Source organism: Notothenia coriiceps, unplaced genomic scaffold (assembly GCF_000735185.1).
Source record: "Notothenia coriiceps isolate Sejong01 unplaced genomic scaffold, NC01 NC01_scaffold00033693, whole genome shotgun sequence".
NCBI lineage: Eukaryota > Metazoa > Chordata > Actinopteri > Perciformes > Nototheniidae > Notothenia > Notothenia coriiceps.
The window spans coordinates 177,499-183,729 of NW_011366394.1; positions in this window are offsets into that span (position 1 = coordinate 177,499).

The window sequence follows — 6,231 nt, forward strand, 5'->3', positions numbered from 1 at the left end:
CCCTTTGAGGTATTTCTTGTGATTTGGGGCTATAATACATTTCGATTTGATTTAAAGGGGACCTATCATGCAAAATGCACTTGTTGATGTCTTTTATAGACAAATAAAACCCTCTCTCTTTTCCTCCGTACCCAAATCTCTAAAAACGGGGGAACAACGGAGCTGATCCAGAGTTGCGTCCGATATGACGTAATATCGGAAATATGGACCCGCGGCCCAATCAGAAACGTTGCTATCAGAAACAATGCCCGACTGTTTTGGACGTAATATGGTCGGTGTTTACATTAGCATCGCTAACACTCAGAGCTAACCTGTACTGGAGAGCATGTGTGTGAAGAAGCAGGAAATAAAAAGGAACTCACCTTGTGGTATAACCGGCAAGAGAGAAAGCCTTTGAGCTCCATACTGTTTCAGAAATAATCCTTGATAATCCATGATATGGCGTTTCATCACGGCAGTATTTAGTTTAGACAGTAGCTGCCGGGTCCCGCATGAGCTCAGCCCCTTCCTCTTTAAAGCTTTATACCCCAAATCAGACACTTTAGAAACAGGAAGTGAAATAGAGGGATATGGGGCATGGCTAGAATGGGTGATCTGTTTGGTATTTTGAGCAAAACACTTCATAGACATGTTTTTTATATATTTGTATTTATCTGAGACCTATGCTATTGCTTAAAAATAGCATGATAGGTCCACATTAAGTGAAAGGCTTTTCATGTCATTTGGCATGAATTCCAAGCTTATAAAAGATTATTTCAAAGATAATCCGTGCCCAAACTTCCACAGAGAGTTATTAGAGTATGACTCAATCTCTGCCTGTAATACCAACTTCATCACCACTAAATATCTCCTGGGAAATGAACTAGGAAAGAGTAGAAACACTGTTCTCTGTAAACTCACCATGAGCTCATAAAAGAAAATACACTAGTTTGGTTGGATACGGAATGAACTGGTATTTATGAATCATTTGTTTAGAAACTAAATATATGTGGTATTGGTAAATGATGTGTGTTTCAATATAGCTATTTTCGATGTGTTTTTGATCACTAAAAGCTGGATTATTTCTCTGGATATGCTTTTCTGGAACATCCATCTGTTATTATGGTCCTAATAAGGCAGGAAATTCACTTTGCTATCCTCCACTCACAGTGATGGGTACACCAATGTTCACCGCTACCAGATATCTGTCTCACAGCAGAATGACGGTTCATTATCTGGCGAACTTGGTTGTTAAATGCATCTCGGTTTTCCTCTTTGTGCAACAACTGCTCATTAAACCCTTACACCAGTTTAATATCCTGCATAGCTCAACAGTACAACCCTCTATTGTTTACACACACGGATTTAGAAATGCTACGCTAATGTACGTTACAGGAACACATAAACGAAAACAGAAACACAAGTAAAGCTCAGGCATGGTATAGATTTTCGCGTACAATAAATCGAGGGCTCAACGGAGCTCAAACCGCCCCGGGGCCCGAGGTTCCAGCTCTGCTCAGTTATCTAATGAAGGCAGCGAGCACCACCGCTGCTTTACTGGGACCATTAAACCCCAGCCAGCTCTGCCCTGGAGCACACACTGTGCCCCCACATGGAGCTGCGCCACAGAGCCTATAGGGTTGCCTACGCTGCAGCTTCTGGCCTGTTTTATAGCCTCTTATAGTCTCTTTCTCCACACCTGCGTCTCCTCACATCACTCGAGCTATGCTGTGGTAGTTTAATTTGTTTCGATTGTCATATGGTACAGATTACGGCAAACGAGAATAGTCTTTAGGGCCAACGTAGCTATTGCAAGTTTTTTTGTGAGACTGGGTGGACAGGACCATCCTCATCTGCGCTCTTATTTCGTAAGACAACTTCCGGTAGCAGAATATGAAAAAACAGGTTTTCTTATTTTTTTATGTTTACTAGTGGTTTTTTGTTTTGTTTTGAGAAGTAGAAAATGAAAATCATCCCGTTTTTTTTTATTTAGTAAATCCCTTTTTGACCATGATAAAGAAAAACGCCTAGTATTTCAATTATATTTTCTACATCTTAAAACAAAAATTAAATGTCCACTCGTTTTTTGTTTTTGAATATCCTTTTATGAAAAGAAAATGCAATGACCAAAAAAATACACTGACCCTTTAGGTTATTATCATGTTTCTATTTTCAGTATGCTCCTTTTGCTTTAATCTTCAAATGTAGTCATGAGATTATTGTGCAAACTGTGCACTCCATTTTCTCAGGGATATGAAGTTTCTTTGGAATTGTCAGCAGATCCAGATGATTATCAGCAGTTATTTTCCTCCTCTTGTCCTCCGCTTTGGTCTTTGTGATTTCCAGAACACTTTCATGTACGCTGTCTGGGACCTCGCCTCAGTCAGCTGTGTTTCTCTCACACACTACTAGACCTGGCAGGATAATGACGTTATCGACTTGGCGTATCACGTGTGCACAGAACCTTGATCTTTTCCGCTGACCTCGATATCCCCCATTGTGTTTACATTGGATTTGTTGTTACATAAGACTGTCACCAAACATTTGAGCCAATATGTCGCCCGGGTAAACAGCAGGGTTCCCCTACCACTATAAGAGATTTACATTATATAGATAGACATTGTTAAAAAAAATTAACGGAGAGTTCATTTTATTTATTGGATTGGTGGTAATAATTCTAAGATCATCATAAAAAAGTTTAAATAGAAATGGTCCCAACAAATTACCACCAATCCAATAAATAAAATGAACTCTCCGTTAATTTTTTTTAACNCTTGGTAAGCGGTTAGCAGCGAGAGGGAGGTTTTTTCCCCGCAACCTGGGGGGAGGCGCCAAAGATCAGCAGAGGGTGTCTCAAAGCCCTGGCAGGACAATGGCTGGGGCGGCCAGGCCTCAGATGATTTGAGGCCAAACTGTAGGTATCAACTTATTTATTACTTTTAAAAAAAAAAAAAAAATTGATTAATTCAATTGAATACAAAATTCAAGTTAGTAGCTTATAAAAGGCATAAAAAGACAGAAATGGTATAATTCTTTTCTTTTAATAGAAATGTTTCTTCTGCCCGTAAATTGGTTCCAGACCGGCTTTTCTGACTAAGCGGCATTTTTAAGAAACATTAGTCATTGTCCATGCCGGTTTCGTTGGATTATTTGTCACAGTTGCTCCGATCAGATCGGTCTCCTCCATTTTGTAGATTATTTACAACTTTTGAATCCACATAAACACATCGGCAAAATCCGGCTTACTTTGAGCATGTGTTTTAAACAGTTTAATCCCTTTGTGAATTGTTTCCACTTCCGCACCGTCCTTTAATTTCTTCATACAGCGGGAATCCAAATGAATTAATCCTGAGTCCAATAACCATCAGTCACTCCAATAGTGCTCCTTAATTACGCTTTCATCCTCCTTTAACAAAATACTTCACATTCATCCAGTTTGTGACAGTAATTGTAGCATCTTTGAGACTTTGAAACTTTAATTACCGCTGTTTCGACTTCCAACAGGAGTCATTTGGGGGGGCTCTTGGGAAAAAAGGTTGGGAACCACTGCTCTAAAAAGTTGCTCTCCATCTTCCCTGACTGAGCGGGAATGTATTACCGCGCTGATACGGCTACTTATTAATTCGTGCCGCGGGCGGGCACAAGGGCACCTCCAATGTCGAGGCCTGTGTGTTTATACATGTGCCTGAGAGTGTAAAATTAGGCCAGGCCAGGCTGGGTTTCAGTCATTCACCGGATACCAACGCTGGCTTCGATGCTGCGGGGCGTTCAGGCTCGCTGGCTTATTTATAGCTTTTCACTATGTTCCTAGAGCAGAGAGCTTGGCCGGAGTAGAGGAGAGATCACAAATAAAGATCTGTTGTCAAAACACAGTTTATGTACAGGAGGCAACTTTCCAAAAACCTGCACTGCATGAAAGAAAATGGCCAGCTTAAAACGTAAACAAGGGATACTTAACTTTGTTGTTAAGGGGGCCACATTAGAAATAATAGGAGTCCAGGGGCCACTAAGGATTACCGTGGCTCAGCCCAAACATCTGTCTTTGGGAGATAGCGCTGGGCGATATGAATAAAATCATATACCACAATGTTTGTGACCAAATACCTCAAATGTTAATGAGGTTTTATGGCCATATTGCAAGGTAGACCATTAGTGCTTTTACAACACGTTTACACAAAGAAAATGTATTAAATAATATGTACCGGTAATGTGGATTTAATATATAAGCATGCAAAGGCCAATTACAGATCAGCTAGACGGCCTGATAAATTCACAAAATGATATCACTTAACTGTTATGCAGCCAAGAAAGCAACACACTTTACATTACCCCAAATCTAAAACAATATCTTGTACCACAATAGTGATACATTTCCCAGACCTAGTGGGATCCTATTCAACAAGCTCCATTAGTGTACGTATGCATTGTTCTGCACTTTGGTACCTTATTAACAATAAAAGTGAAAAGAAAAACTTCCATTGTGGATAAATGTAGATTGATTCTGATAATAGAAAAATGGTATCACTGACAGACCAATCAGAACGGTTTCCTCCTAATATTATCTACTTTGAGACTAGATCAGCGTCAACGCATGAGATTCTTACTGTATTTCCTCCCTCTTGACCCACAGCAAACTCTTTCAGTGTTATGTGAACAGCTACAAATTCATTTACAGGAAATGTGAGGAGACACGTAGAACATGAGGATACAAACACTTTCAGGAAAGAGTGCTTCAGTAAAATAAACTAATTCTGGGTGTTTCTAAACCGATGAAGTGGAAGCCGTTGCAAAGCTCAGACGACCTAAACTGTATGAAACTCAATCCTGTGATGATAGCCCTACCCTAAATTTAGCAACAACAAATGGTCCGATTAATTTCTTATCACAACCTCAACAGCTGATAACAGATAGTCAATGCTTTTATCAACGTGGTGCCGACAACTGCTTCTTTGAATACAGGGAAAGTTTTTTCCGAGATAACAATGTGCTGAAAATGAACTTCCTGAAGCCTCTCCTTTGTCAGGAAGGAAAAAGGCCAGTGCTTGACTTTGGGTGGGGTCGGTACAGAACCATCTCTGCCTCTAGAAGCTTCTTAAATGTTCTTTCGCCAGTTAAAGTAAGGGTTAGGATTGACTGTGTGAGCCTGACTGGGGCCTACAGTTCTTCAACCTTTAAGAAAATAAAATAAAAGGCTGGACCTGTCTGGCTTTCCATCTTGTAGCGGAATATATTTAGAAACCTCAACAAATGAAATAAAACGCCCTTTGTATCACAGCCTGGACTGTGAGGAGTAAAACATAATACCCTTTATTGCCTCGGATGCCTTGTCACTCACTGTAACCAGTTAGTCTGAACTGCAGCCAAAGTCAACTCTGACAATGAGAAGGGGCTTCAGGTTGAATTTCAGCAGACCTATTTCACTTAGCTACACAAACACGCGGCGAGGCGGTGGTACGATGCGGCTCAGCACGATGTCGGGCCTTGATGGAAACTCCAGTATGGAAAAGTGTAGAGAGTGAAGAGCTACTGGACCGGAGTGTGTTTGTGTCCAGAAGAGATGGCTAGACCAGATTGGGGGCAGAAAGCCAAACATCTGGACGACACTTGTCAAGACTCTGAACACATCGAGTGCCGATTGTGACACAAACAGTGATTGTTGTCTCAGACCGAAAAAGGAAAGTGTGTCCTGGGCTTGGTGGGAAATGAACACCAGCCTCCAGACTTGGGCTACGACATTTTCCAGTTTGTTTTGTCTGCCATTTTGGCGAACCTTTATGTGAGGCGATTCTTATAGGTTTTAATCAGTGTTTATATAAAAGGGTTTAAAAAAGGGTAAAAAGTGTCTACTTACAAAAATCTGAAATACTTTCGGGATCGCCAATTCCTATTTATTTGAAAAAAAAACGTATCAAGATATTGACCCGGAAATAATTGAGATTTATGGTATTTTTTTGTATCTGCTCTTTTAAATACACAGATTTGATGTACATTTAATTATGTATTTTTTTGTTGGGAATCCATGGGACCATTTTATTTAAACTTTTTTATGATGATCTTAGAATTATTACCACCAATCCAATAAATAAAATGAACTCTCCGACTACGTAAAAAAAAAAATTAGCAATGTCTATCTATATAATGTAAATCTCTTATAGTGGTAGGGGAACCCTGCAGTTTACCCGGGCGACATATTGGCTCAAATGTTTGGTGACAGTCTTATGTAACAACAAATCAAATGTAAACACAATGGGG